Source organism: Pleurodeles waltl, chromosome 1_1 (assembly GCF_031143425.1).
Source record: "Pleurodeles waltl isolate 20211129_DDA chromosome 1_1, aPleWal1.hap1.20221129, whole genome shotgun sequence".
Lineage (NCBI taxonomy): Eukaryota > Metazoa > Chordata > Amphibia > Caudata > Salamandridae > Pleurodeles > Pleurodeles waltl.
In genome coordinates, this window is record NC_090436.1 from 947,980,420 (window position 1) to 947,995,505 (window position 15,086).

Sequence of the window (15,086 nt, forward strand, 5' to 3'; positions counted from 1 at the left end):
CAATGCTCTGCAACATCCTTGCATAGACAATAATGGAAACGGGCTTGAAAAAACAAGTAACAAATAATGTTAAATTAAATTTTGTTTGGAAAGAAATGTAAAATATACTGACATTTATAATAATGCATTAATTAATTTTAAACATTTTAAACATACAAAACCATAGAAATTCACCAGTTAAAGTTAGAGTTACCTCAAGTAACTATAACTCTTGCCCTAAGGTAATTATAACTGCCATCCCTGCCATGCATGGGTATGTGATCAATAATTTTACTGCAGATCTTACATCGAGTTTATCAAAGATGTTTTCAAAGATGTCATGAGTGCCCTAATTTGTGGGGTAATTAGCAATGGATGGCGAGGGCTGGAGTTATAGTTACTTTAGGGTAAGAGTTACAGTTACTTAAGGTAACTCTTACTATAACAGGTGAATTTCTATGATTTGTATGTTTAAAATATGAGCATAACTATAACTTCCCTGCAAACTTTGTTTTTTTCAGTGAATTTCTCTGTTTAAAAAAAATTCTATTTCCTAACTATAACGTCCCTGTAACCTTTGTCTTTATTGTGAATTTCTATGTTTTTTTTAACGTATAGTAATTTTAATTACTATACGGTAATCCTATCCAATCTAATCCAATCCTTCGGCCTTGCGCGGTGGCGGTTGGCCACAGGTCAGGCCCTGAAGCCAACCCCCTATAAGCACCCAACTTTGCACCGTGCCCTACATTCACCCATGCACAGTGGAGGTTGCCAACAAGACCTGGCCTTAGCCAGACCCTGCGGCCATCACCCCCTAACCACCCAAACCCACGGTGTGCACAGCCCTTTGGCCATGCGTGGCAGGAGTTGGCTGCAGCTTCTCTGGATGTGAGAATAGGTGTGAAAGGGTGTATCTCAGGGGTGAGAGTGGCTGCAAGATTGTCTGGGTGTGAGAGTGCGTACATCAGTGTATTTGTGGGTGCATCAGTGTGTACACAGGTCTGTGAGTGGGTGCATGAGAGTGTCAGTGAGTCTGTGAGTGGATGCATGAGTGTCTGAGTGGGTCTGTGAGTGGGTGCATAAGTGTCTGAGCTGGTGTGTGAGTGGGGGAAATTGACTGAAAGAGAGACAGAAAGAGAGAAAGAAAGTGAGAGGGAAAGAGAGTTTTTTTAGGCTTTAATATCTCATATACTTAGAATGAGATATTTGTGTTCGATTTGAAATAAAAAAATTGTTTCTTATTTTTTTAAAAACAATATTTTTTTTTTTAAAAGGGTAAATGAGTCCAGCTGGATTTAAACCCCCAAAGCTCTGTGTGAAAGTCTCCGACATTCACACTGAGCTGTGAGGGTATTTATTTATTTGTATATCTTTTTAATATATATATATATTTTTTAATAAAAAACCCTTATGGGCTACCTGGCACTGTGGGGGAAGCCTTAAGGTTTCCCACGCAGTGCCATTGCTTCAGCAAGCACGGAGCTGCTTTGACAGCAGCTCTGTGCTTGCTGAAGCATTTCATCTCTGTCTCCTGCAAGCGTACAGGAAACGGAGATGAAAGCTCTAGTTTTTGACTGCGGGACCTGCTTTACAGGTCCAGCTGTCAAAAACAGAGTGTTCAAAGCCATAGCAAACGGCTATGTCCCAGGGGTGGGCCCCCGGGTACATAGCAGGGGCCGGTCCTGGGAGGGTGGCAGTCCTTAGGGCCATCAGTAGCTCCAAGAGGGAGGCTGCATGGCCCTCCTCCAGCAAGGACATAGCCCCAGGAGGTAGTGGTCCCCTGGGTGTCGGGGAGCACAGCCCCCCGCATTAATTGCATTCAGGGTGAGGGTTATGATTATTTGAAGTCTGTACTTCAATTTTACCAGCCCTCAAGATCGCTTAGATCTGCTTCTAAACACTTGATTGCGGTCCCTCGCTGCCATAAGGCCAGATGGGGGGACCGAGCTTTCACAGTGGAAGCGGCTAGACTATGGAACTCCCTTCCCGATTCGCTCCGACAAATAGATACATATGCCATTTTTAGGAAGAAATTAAAAACTTGCCTTTTTTTCCTAATAGGGGGGTTTCTTTAGGCTGGGAGCGCCGGGAACTCAGTTATTTTTGCTCAGACTAGCGCTTCGATGCATTTGCCGGAATGCGCTCTAGAAATACTCTATACAATACAATACAATACAATACATTCATCGCCCTGGAGAGGTGATGGTCCCTGGGACAGCGGGTGAGGCAGGCGGCACCCCGCATTTGTAATATTTGCCCTGGGGAGGTGGTGGTCCCCAGGGCAGCGATGGGCACACGCCCATCACACACATGAATGAAAAGCATCGGGGAAGTGGCAGTCCCCGGGGCAGCAGGAGGGAGCCAAGAGGCCCCCCTGTATATTCACAGAAAAGGGAGCCCGCACTTTTTTTATTTTTGATCCACTGCAACTTCATCTGTAAAATAAAAATGCTTTTTAGCCCTGGGGGGACCTCTGCACAAGATCGGGAAGGGGTTGCAAATCCTTTGCTTCCCTAGATACACACATTTGAATTTCCTTCAATTTCTGTAAAACTACTAAACGGAATTACACCAAAACAAAATAAGGTCCCTTTCTGGACAAGGACCTACCTTCCTGCCAAATTTGGGGGGTCATTCTGACCTCGGCGGTAAAAGCCGCTTACCGCCGGTCAGAAGGCCGCCACAATACCGCCGCGGTCAGCCGCCACGACATTCTGACCCACAACTGCAAAACCTCCGAAAATCCGCCCTCCACTGCAGTCCGCCACATCAGCGGCCAGCGGTAAACTGGAGAAGACCAAACCTCCACCGCCACGCCAACAGAAATACGCCCATCCCATTATGACCCGCAAATCCACGCGGCGGTCATTCAACTGCGGTATTCCATTGGCGGTACACACCGCCGCGGTCAAAATACACACACCTTTACAAACCCCTACCACATTGGACAATTTGAAAGGCACACACCTGAAACACATACACACACCACTCCCACACATCCAATACCATATAAAACACACACCCACATCACCCACAAACCCCTACCAACAAAAACCAGAGACGAAGGAGAGAGAGACACATCAGAGAATAGAGAGCCAGACACACAGAGGCACACCACAACATCACACACACCATATAGAAGCACAAAGCACCACACACCAACACACACATCATCACATACACCACCCCACACCTCATACACACCACCCCATGGCACCACAAAGGCACCCACGCTTTTCGGACCAAGAACTCCGGGTCATGGTGGAGGAGATCATAAGAGTGGAACCCCAGCTCTTCGGCTCACAGGTCCAGCACACCACCATAGCGAGGAAGGCGGAGCTCTGGCAGCTGATCGTGGACAGGGTCAACGCGGTGGGACAGCATCCCAGAAATCGAGAGGACATCCGCAAACGATGGAACGACCTACGGGAGAAGGTGCGCTCGATGGTCTCGCGACACAACATCGCAGTGCAGAAGACTGGCGGGGGACCCCCACCCACTCCACCCGAATTCACAACATGGGAGCAAGAGGTACTAAACATCCTGCATCCTGATGGCCTCGCTGGAGTACACGGAGGAATGGACTCTGGTAAGTACAAGGCCAACCACTTCACCCCCCCCCCAGCATGCTAACCCCCACCCTCACCCCCAACCCCCCAGCACACATCCTCCCTGAGAATGTCTCCCCAGCACAACCCACCCAACACCAACCCCTGCATGCCACCCCCAAACTATGGACACCCATCACCTAAGCATGACCACTGCACATACCCATCCCCCCCCCACAAAACACCCTCACAACACCTCCCCCAAGGGAATGCCAGCACTGGGGGACAAGGGCACCCATAAAACGCAAGCTAATGCACACACAGAAACAATAACCATACCCTCTTACCCCATGCAGGACCCGAACGACAACACACCGGTCAGGAGGGACCAGAAATGTCCATCCCACCCCCGGAACAGGCCCCTAGTGATGACAGCAGCTCTGTCGACCTGGAACCTGACGACCAGCCCGGACCATCGGGGACCTCTGGGCAGTCAGTTCCCCTCACCCAGACACAGGCCACTGCAGACCCAACCCCCTCTGGGAACAACAGCACAGCTCCCACCCAGCGGGCCCATGCCTCTGTCTCTAGGACAGGTCAAGCAGCGGTGTGTCTACCACTACAGGGCCCCCAGGGTAACCCACCAACCCAACAACAACAGGGACCTGGGGGCAGTGGGAGTGGGCACACCGTCCAGGGGACAGAGGCCCAGGGAAACAGGGCAACTCGGAGGGCTGCTGTGCGACAGGGGGGGAGGAGAGGCCCAGGGAACCCACTCTCCAAGAGGCCCTCACCACCATCATGGCAGCCTACCACCGCTCACAAGAGACGATGGCGACGGTACTGGCCAGGTTCCAGGAGATCCAGGCACAGCAGGAGCAACGCTACATGGGGTTCAGCAACCAACTCAGCAACATCTCACCCGCTATGGGGAGCATAGTCCAGGCCCTGAACCGTATAGAGGACACGTTTCGGGACCATGTGGCATCACACAGGGCCCCTGTCACTAGCCAGGAACAGGAACAGCCTACCATCTCCGCCGGCGCTAGTGGACAGGAGGCCCCACCACAACGACAGCCCACCAGAACCCCACCTCCTGCTGAACAACAACCGCCCCGCAAAAGGAGCCTGAGATCAAAAAAACCGACAGAGTAGGATGTCAAGTCCCCCGCCAGCATCACATACCCCCTGAAGTCCTCCCACTGTTCCACATTGCCACCCTGTCAAACCTTGAACTGCCCCTGCTCCATCCTGCCACAGGCATATGGACAATGCACCTGTGAGACTGAGAACTGGACTCCGCCATGGACATTACTCCACCCCCACCCATCACTGTTTCACTATCATGTACCGATATCTATGCACTAATAATAAATCACACATTGCACTGAAATCAATCAGGACTCAGCCTGTCTTATTTACAAATGTATGACACATTACATATCAATTACGTATTATTAACATTGTGAATTACACATACCGAGGTAACTTAGCATTAGTCCATGGGCCAACCAAGCCGAGGTCACGCAGTGGCTCATACAGCACCGAAAAGGGAAGGGAAAATCAAACATCATGTTTATAGGTCTGGGGGGAAATCGACAAAGTTGAGATGCAGAAGGCTTTCAGGAAATGTAAAATGGCATGGGTGATTATTACCTGTGTGCTACTGGAAATACTGTTCTATTACTCTGTCCCTGTTGTCTGTGTCGTCCTCTGAGTCTTCCTCCTCTTCACTCTCCGCAGGCTCCACAGCTGCTTCAACACCACCATCTGCACCATCCTCCTGCAGGAAAGGAACCTGACGTCGCAATGCCAGATTGTGAAGCATACAGCAGGCCACGATGATGTGGCACACCTTCTTTGGTGAGTACATCAGGGATCCCCCAGTCATATGCAGGCACCTAAACCTGGCCTTCAGGAGGCCAAAGGTCCTTTCGATGATCCTCCGAGTTCGCCCATGGGCCTCATTGTACCGTTCCTCTGCCCTGGTCCGGGGATTCCTCACTGGGGTCAGTAGCCAAGGCAGGTTGGGGTAACCAGAGTCACCTATTAGCCACACACGTTGTCTCTGTAGCTGCTCCATCACATAGGGGATGCTGCTATTTCGCATCACATACGCGTCATGCACTGACCCTGGGAACTTGGCATTTACATGGGAAATGTACTGGTCAGCCAAACAGACCACCTGGACATTCATCGAATGATAACTTTTTCTGTTTCTGTACACCTGCTCATCGTCTTTTGGGGGTACCAAAGCCACATGGGTCCCATCAATGGCACCAATGATGTTGGGGATATGTCCCAGGGCATAGAAATCACCCTTCACTGTAGGCAAGTCACCCTCCTCTGGGAAAATGATGTAGCTCCGCATGAGTTTCATTAGGGCAGACAACACTCTGCTCAAAATCTTTGAAAACATAGGCTGAGACATTCCAGATGACATGGCCACTGTGGTCTGGAATGACCCAGTTGCCAAAAAATGGAGGACTGACAAAACCTGCACCAGAGGGGGAATCCCTGTGGGTTGGCGGATGGGGGACATCAGGGCTGGCTCCAGCTGGGCACACAGTTCATGGATAGTGGCACGGTCAAGTCTGTATCGAAGTATTATATGGCGTTCTTCCATTGTCGACAGGTCCACCAGCGGTCGGTACACGCGAGGATTCGTCCTTCTCTACGCAAGTCCCAGCGGACGGTGCCTAGGAAGGACAACATGGAGCACAGAGTCAGGCAAACCACAGGTACGTACAGACAGCTTGCACAGTTAAAGAATGGCAATGGGTTGAAAGGCGTGTATGTGTGGCAATGCAAGGCCTAGGCCTGTGTGTCGCAGTCAAAATTAAGCCATGTAGGCCCTTGAAATGGCGGCTGCCTGACCTGTGAAGTGGGACAATGGGATGTGAGGTAAATGCGCTGGCGGGGCACACCGTGGCGGTAGGCGGTCGAAGACCGCGGCGCAAAGCCGCATTGGTTAACATTGAACCCTATGGGTTTCAGGAGCCAATGACGATGTGCGCCGGCGGTCGCGGTACGCACCGCTGCGGTACGCACCGCCGCGGGCGTGACCGCCATTTTCTATCTGATTAATCACTCGAGACCTGATCATCCACAGGAGAGGACCTATACTGCAAGTGCTGCTGTGACCTCGGTCTGGAAGATACAATGGCTGCTGCGACTGGGGAAAGGGCCCCTGCCTTCACGTCTGAAGAGTTGGAGAAGCTCGTGGATGGGGTCCTCCCCCAGTATGCGCTACTCTACGGTCCTCCAGACCAACAAGTGAGTACACCGGGTGCACATGGAATGGGCTATGCCTGTGTGGATTGGGGTGGATGTAAGTTGGTGGGGTGGGGGGCAAATGAGGAGTGCAACGCCCAACAGATGAGAGCATGTGCCATATGGCAAAGTTGGTGGGGGGGGGCAATCACATCTAACATGCAGGTCATTGATGATTTCCTCCTTTCCACCCTGTACATGTCAAATAGGTCAGCGCCCATCAGAAGATCGAGATTTGGCGTGCCATCGCCAAGGAAGTCCGGAACTTGGGGGTCCACAACAGACGGGGCACCCACTGCCGCAAGAGGTGGGAGGACATCCGCCGCGGAACAAGGAAGACCGCAGAAACACTGCTGGGGATGGCCTCCCAACCTAGGAGGGGTGCCAGTCGCACCATGACCCCCCTGATGTCCCGGATCCTGGCGGTGGCCTACCCTGAATTAGATGGGCGCCTTAAGACATCACAGCAGACACAAGGGGGTGAGTATCAGCACATTCTCCTATCTTTCTGCGCAGTGGAGGCGTCTGGGTGGGGGAGGAGGGCTGTGGGTGACATTAGGCCAGGGCGCTTTCTGTAGTGTAGTCCTCTCCCTTAGGCATGGCCCTGTGCCCCCGGCCCCCACCTCTGTAGGGTGACAAGTACAGCCATTGAAGCTCCAGCATCTCCCATGTGCGCGTTTGACGTCTCTTGGCCTGTTGTCCTAGTCAGTAGTACTGAGTAGTGTACCCCGAATGTGCGGCTTAGTGCATTAGGCTCCTGTGTCTGTCCTCTCCGCCAACGGTGTTGACATTGCATGCACTCAACCTGGTCTTCTTTTTTCTCCCCCCACCCTTTCTCTTCATCTTCTTGTGCATGTGTGCATTAGCATCATCAGGCGGAGGAGATTTGGCATCGGAGCACGAGGGAGCTGCAGGACACAAGGCCCCGGTGGGCCCAGGAACAGACACCGAGAGCACCAGTGATCCGGAGGGCGAGGGGAGCACCACGACGGGGACCGCTGGTGAGAGCAGCGACAGCGACACGTCCTCGGATGGGAGCTCCCTAGCGGTGGCGGCAACATCCGGGCCCCCCGCCTCTACAGGTACAGCCGCCACCCAGAGCACCAGCACCGCCCTCCCAGCAGCCCCTCAGCCTACGCTCCGTGCCCGCTCGCCCAGGAAGGCGCGCGTCTCCTTCGCCCCAGGCACCTCAGCCCCTGCCCCTGTTGCCCCTGCTGCCCTCAGTGCGGAGCTCATTGACCTGGTGAGGACGCTCATTGTTGGGCAGACGACCCTTTTGAATGCCATCCAGGGGGTGCAAAGGGAGGTGCAACAGAGCAATGCGTACCTGGAGGGCATTCATTCGGGTCAGGCTGCCCATCAACGAGCGTTCACTGCTCTGGCCTCAGCACTGACGGCAGCCATTGTCCCTGTTTCCAGCCTCCCTCTTCTGACTGCCTCCAGCCTTTCTCTGTCTCCTGTTCCTCAGCCTATCCCATCCACACCATCAGACCAGCCTGCACACACTTCAACAGCCAAGAGCAGCTCATCCAAACACAAGCACCACAGATCCCACAAACACTCACCCAAGCAACACCCAGATGCAGACATTCCAACAGTCACAACCACCTCTGTGTCCCCCTCCTCCTCGTCTCCCTCCTCCCTCCCTGTGACGTCTACACTCACACCTGCATGCACCCCAACATCAGCCAGTGCTTCCATCACCACCTCACCCTCCAGTACAGTCCACACTCGTGCAGTCACCACCCCCACTGCCATTTACACGTCCCCTGTGTCCTCTCCCACTGTGTCTGTCACCCCCTCTTCCAAGACACACAAACGCAGGCAGCCACCCACCCAACAGACATCCACCTCACGACAGCCTACAGCACCAGCACCTTCACCCAATGACAGCACACCTGACTCTCCTACAACCACCTCCTCTTCCTCCACTTCCATCTCCACTTCTCCTACCCTTTACCTTGGCCCTAAAAAACTTTTCCTGGCTAATCTTGACCTCTTTCCCTCCGATGAGCTCCCCCCTCCATCTGCAAAGAGTCCCAAGAGCACCACAGCCACCACCAGCCCAGCTTCGGGTGTCACTGTTGTGCATGGGTTCTGGAGCCCACCCTTTGCCAGCAGTGACACATCGATCAGCAGCAAGGACACGTCCAGCCCCCCCCCCGGCAAGAGGACCCGCAAAAACAAGGGCCGCCGTGCGCGGACCGACAGGGCTGCCCCCAAGGAGCAATGTGCGGCCACTTCACCACCCACACCATCTAGGGGAGGCAAGGGCCCGAGAGCCCCATCAAAGGAGCGGAAGGGCAGCAGGAGCGCGGAGAAGGTGGACCCCACATGTCACATCCCAGCTGGGAAGGAGGACACTAAGGAGGCCAGGAGGCCGTCCCCGAAGGGTCCAGAAACGTCACGGTCCGAGGGCGACTGAGCAGGGAGTCCAGGCCAGGTCTGGCTCCCTTGACCTGCTGGATGAGCACCGCTGAACAGGGCCCGCGGTGCAGAAGAGCACCGCTGAACAGGGCCCGCCGTAGAGAAGAGCACCGCTGAACAGGGCCCGCCGTGAGGATAGGCACCGCTGAAGAGGGCCCCGCCGTCTCAGGCACCGCTCCGCTGGGCCCTTCCTGTCAAGCACCGCTCCGCTGGGCCCTTCTTCTCAAGCACCGCTCCGCTGGGCCCTTCATCTCAGGCACCGCTCCGCTGGGCCCGTCATCTCAAGCACCACTCCGCTGGGCCCCGCCGTCTCAAGCACCGCTCCGCTGGGCCCTTCCTGTCAAGCACCGCTCCGCTGGGCCCTTCTTCTCAAGCACCGCTCCGCTGGGCCCTTCATCTCTGGCACCGCTCCGCTGGGCCCGTCATCTCAAGCACCGCTCCGCTGGGCCCCGCCGTCTCAAGCACCGCTCCGCTGGGCCCTTCCTGTCAAGCACCGCTCCGTTGGGCCCTTCCTGTCAAGCACCGCTCCGTTGGGCCCTTCCTGTCAAGCACCGCTCCGCTGGGCCCTTCTTCTCAAGCACCGCTCCGCTGGGCCCCGCCATCTCAAGCACCGCTCCGCTGGGCCCTTCATCTCAAGCACCGCTCCGCTGGGCCCTTCTTCTCAAGCACCGCTCCGCTGGGCCCCGCCGTCTCAAGCACCGCTCCGCTGGGCCCTTCATCTCAGGCACCGCTCCGCTGGGCCCGTCATCTCAAGCACCGCTCCGCTGGGCCCCGCCGTCTCAAGCACCGCTCCGCTGGGCCCTTCCTGTCAAGCACCGCTCCGTTGGGCCCTTCCTGTCAAGCACCGCTCCGCTGGGCCCTTCATCTCAGGCACCGCTCCGCTGGGCCCGTCATCTCAAGCACCGCTCCGCTGGGCCCCGCCGTCTCAAGCACCGCTCCGCTGGGCCCTTCCTGTCAAGCACCGCTCCGTTGGGCCCTTCCTGTCAAGCACCGCTCCGCTGGGCCCTTCTTCTCAAGCACCGCTCCGCTGGGCCCTTCTTCTCAAGCACCGCTCCGCTGGGCCCTTCCTGTCAAGCACCGCTCCGCTGGGCCCTTCCTGTCAAGCACCGGTCCGCTGGGCCCTTCTTCTCAAGCACCGCTCCGCTGGGCCCCGCCGTCTCAAGCACCGCTCCGCTGGGCCCTTCATCTCAAGCACCGCTCCGCTGGGCCCTTCATCTCAAGCACCGCTCCGCTGGGCCCTTCCTGTCAAGCACCGCTCCGCTGGGCCCCGCCGTCTCAAGCACCGCTCCGCTGGGCCCTTCATCTCAGGCACCGCTCCGCTGGGCCCGTCATCTCAAGCACCGCTCCGCTGGGCCCCGCCGTCTCAAGCACCGCTCCGCTGGGCCCTTCCTGTCAAGCACCGCTCCGCTGGGCCCTTCTTCTCAAGCACCGCTCCGCTGGGCCCTTCATCTCAAGCACCGCTCCGCTGGGCCCTTCCTGTCAAGCACCGCTCCGCTGGGCCCCGCCGTCTCAAGCACCGCTCCGCTGGGCCCTTCCTGTCAAGCACCGCTCCGTTGGGCCCTTCATCTCAGGCACCGCTCCGCTGGGCTCGTCATCTCAAGCACCGCTCCGCTGGGCCCCGCCGTCTCAAGCACAGCTCCGCTGGGCCCTTCCTGTCAAGCACCGCTCCGCTGGGCACCGCCGTCTCAATCACTGTTTATGGTTCACTGTGCCCACCATGCCTCCTCCTTGACCAGTGGAGACTGTCATCCACCTGATGGACTGTGGCTTTGCACTCCCCAGGATGGTACAGTGGGCAGCCCACCCACTGTAGAGACATTGAGAGACTGTGGCTTTGCACTCCCCAGGATGGTACAGTGGGCAGCCCACCCACTGTAGAGACATTGAGAGACTGTGGCTTTGCACTCCCCAGGATGGTACAGTGGGCATGGTGGCTCCTCGTGGATCTGGCGTCGTGGACTCATGTGGCTGTGGTGCCCCCCCCTTCCCTTCCCCCTGAGGTGCCTGTAGTTTTTACATCTGATGCCCCTGCAGTGTTCTCTCCAAAGGACTCAGGTCTCCTGTGTGGGCTTTGCCCTTGTTTCTCAAAACTTTGGCCCACGGACATGATGAATTCGTAGGATGTGCAGGACTTGTTACTTCAGTTATACACTGATGTGTATGTCATTTGTTTTCTTGTGAATATCTTTCATGGTTGTACGATAATTTTCAGGAGCTTTTTGGTACATAAATATTTATTCCAAATTTGATTATGTCCTAGCATTTTTCAGGGGTGTTTGGGTGGTGTCACTGTGACTTGTTGCTCTGCATTGGTGTGTACATAGTTGGGGGGGGGTCGCATATGTGTGTGCCCGTAACCTTTCGTCCTCCCCCCTCCCGTGTGTCGTAGGTGCAGTACTCACCGTTGTCGTCTGCGCTGGACTTCGTACTCGTGGTAGATGAGAAGGTAGACGAGAGCAGGTAGGATGTTTAATTCGGGTTCCATGCTGTCCTCCTTCCTCCTGGAGTGCGTAGTGGTGAGCGTTTTCCCGTCCGTAGTCTGTTTCCGCCGTGTTTTTATCGGCGGTGCTCCCGCCCCGGAAAAGGTGGCGGATTGGTGAGTTGTGATAGTGTGGGCGGTACATTGTCTGCCGCCTGGCTGTTGGCGGTGACCGCCGCGCTGTTTGTTTGTACCGCCGTGGCGGGCGGAGTGTTAAAGTGGCTGTCTGTGTTGGCGGTTCCCGCCAGGGTCAGAATTCCATATTTTTTACCGCCAGCCTGTTGGCGGGTTGGCCGCCGCTTTAACACCGACCGCCAGGGTTAGAATCACCCCCTTGGTGTACTTCCGTCCTGTAGTTTTTGCGCTATTGCTGTTCAAAATCCCTATAGAAAAAGTAATGGGGAAAACGTGTTTTGCAACCCTCCTTTTTCTCTCACCACTGCACGGATCACTGCAAAACTTTCCAGATAGCAGCTGACAGGACTGGCAAATTTTTTGTGAAAGTTTTGTGAAGATTCATCAAGCCGCACCAAAGGTATAGGCAAATAAAAATACGCTTTTCATATAGAAATTTAGGGCAGATTTATGGAAAGTAGTACTGCACAGAGTTTAGCGCCACATTCCCTGTGCTCCCCTACTGCCACCATGTGTGCACCGTATTTAAAATACAGCGCACCATGGCGCAGGATAGAGGGCAATAGCGTCATTATTTTTGACGCTATTGACGTACTCTGCAGGAGTAGCACAAAACTGTTGGCTCTACTGCTACAGAGTACATAGGGGCCCATTCTAAAGAATGGAAGCTCCCTTTTAACGCCTGCTCTGAGCAGGCATTAAAAGTGCAGTAAAAATGGTGCAAGGAAATCTCATAGATCTCCTAGCGCCATTTTTTCACCCCCCCCTCCCCCACGGGGAAACGCCCCCTTTGCATACATTATGGCTGGGTCAGGCATAATGTAGCGCAAAGGGTTACAGAGTGGCACAATGCATGCATTGTGTCACTATGTAAATAGGGCGCTGGGAGTTTGGCCACGTTGGGCCACATTAAAGTACAAAATAATTACGTTAATGTGGCGCAAGGGCATTATAAATATGCCACTAGGTCCTGCCTATAACTACCTAGTGGTGACTGCCACTGGGTAATATAAATATATATATATATATATATATATATATATATATATATATATATATATATATATATATATATATATATATATAAAATATGTTTGTATATATGTATATATGTGTACAGATATATATATATATCATATAGATAGATAGATAGATTTCAACACTTGCAACACACGTGACAGTAAAAGTAGTGATTGTTCTCAACTATATCACTCATCTTCAGCAAAAGCTCATTATCACAGCCAGACTGGCCACATTGAACAGAAATGTACAAGACAAAACTCTTCTCCTAACTTCACTGTCTTGCTGAACATATTTGTGGGTTTCCACCTTGTTTTAAGGAGGAATTATCTGAGGAGAAGCAGAGAGAGGGTTTATAGGCAAAGGATCAATTTCATTTGTTTATCCATTAAAGTTGTTATTTTCAGATACCGCTTCCCACTTGATGTGATCCTGGGCATGCTTGCAGACTGGGAGCAGGAGCTGGATTCATATACAGGGTACTCCCAGTTATTCCAGCCTTTCTCAAGGAAATAGCTGCACTCCTTTGTTATGGCCACTGGACCTTTCCAAAGGGTCTCCTCTGACAATTATGGCATCTCACGAGCAAACCAGTCCTGTTGCTTGCATCAGGTCCTGCGATGCATCAACAAAAGTTTGCACCAGCTTATCACAATGCTACAGGCACTGGTGGAAAGGCAATTGGTGGCATAGGAATTTTATGCCTTTGCACAAATCCCTCATGTTCTAGCTGGGATTGGCTCCACTAATGTGGCACTTCAGCCACCTCACCACACAGCACACCTTTTCTGCAGACACCACTAGCGCTCCATCAATGTGAAGGTTGTCTGCAATGCTAGAGACTGCTTCACAGGTGTGTACACTTGCTTTCCTTGGAACACAACCAACAGCTTCATTTTTCATCAGTTATTTCTTACACATAATTTGGTTGCTGGGGATTTCAGTGACATGCAGCTTGTTGGTACGTAACAACACCTCATACTGGGCTTACATGTTTATCTGTGGGATCCAAGCCAACACTAATCAAGATTGACTACACCTCAATCAACAAAAATTACCCCGGCACACACTGTATGTATGTAGGAATGCTTAATATAGTTCTGTTAGAATACAGAGCTCTTTAAAACAATTAATTTTTTCAGGTGATGCTGGATATGCTCTCTTTCCCATCTCCTCACACCCTGCAGATGTCCAATCACAAAATCCCAGCAGAGGTAAAATAGTTCACACATACATGCACAAGTCATTATAGAACACACTTTAGGTCTCTTCAAGTTGTGATTCAGATATACTGACAATATGGGGGCTGCTGGTGTACTCTCCAGAAGTTGCGTGCAAGATTGTTGTAACCTATTGTGTTTTGCACAACATTGCCATGCAATGGAGTTTACATACATATCTTGACCTTGATCAACACTCACATTCAGATCACTGTGGTGAGTTACAGAACAGAAGTTAGGGTCTGAATATGCAGCACCAGCAAGCCAACTCATTCATTTATTGGCAAGTGAATTTTGTGACCAAGCCAGGACCTTGATTGGATCCATCCTCTGGCTTGGGGTCTGACTTCATTTTATACTTTGGCTGCAGTCTCTTTATTTGGGATATATTTTGTGACTATGTACGTTTTCTTGCCTCTCTGTATATAAAGTAGCTACTTACTGACCTTTCCCCTCCACATTTGTATTTTACTTCTGGCCTGAGTTATTTTGTTTTTATTTTGGTCACTCCCCCAGGACACTATTTTTTGAGAAATGCAAAAAGAACAGATGATGGACGGAATGCTGAACAATGCAAACATTCACCCCAGTCACAAAGATCTGGGTTTAATCCATCGTTTTTTGCTCACCACACTACCCCAGTTTGGGCCCAGCCGTATGCAAATCAGCCTTGACCCTGTTCCCCATGGGAACAGTCCAGCAGGAACTGCCATGCCAGATCCTCCCTGGACCAGATACAAGCATCCTAGGACCGGTTTCAGGGTATCTCCCTTCATCAAGCAGGCTACCTTGAATCCTGTGGTGCAGTGAGCACAGGATGCACATCTGGGCATACCCTTCCCACTTAGGGCTTCATGGCCAAGGCATGGTGTCTTGCACTCTCTTACCAAAAAATTCTTAGCTGTTCTCGGTTCATCTCTGTCATTTCTTGGTAACTGTTTGCATCATTATCGAAGGCACGGGTCTGCCTGCCAGTCATCTGAGGAATTCCTTTAAGTGAGT

At 52.8% G+C, this 15,086-nt stretch overlaps 1 protein-coding gene across 2 annotated transcripts in view; it reads right to left on the minus strand.

Moving 5' to 3' along the window:
• The window catches only part of LOC138289702 (alcohol dehydrogenase 1-like), a 452,749-nt gene that overhangs the window by 116,465 nt on the left and 321,198 nt on the right, over positions 1–15,086 (minus strand). The gene's annotated exons all lie outside the window — the stretch shown is intronic.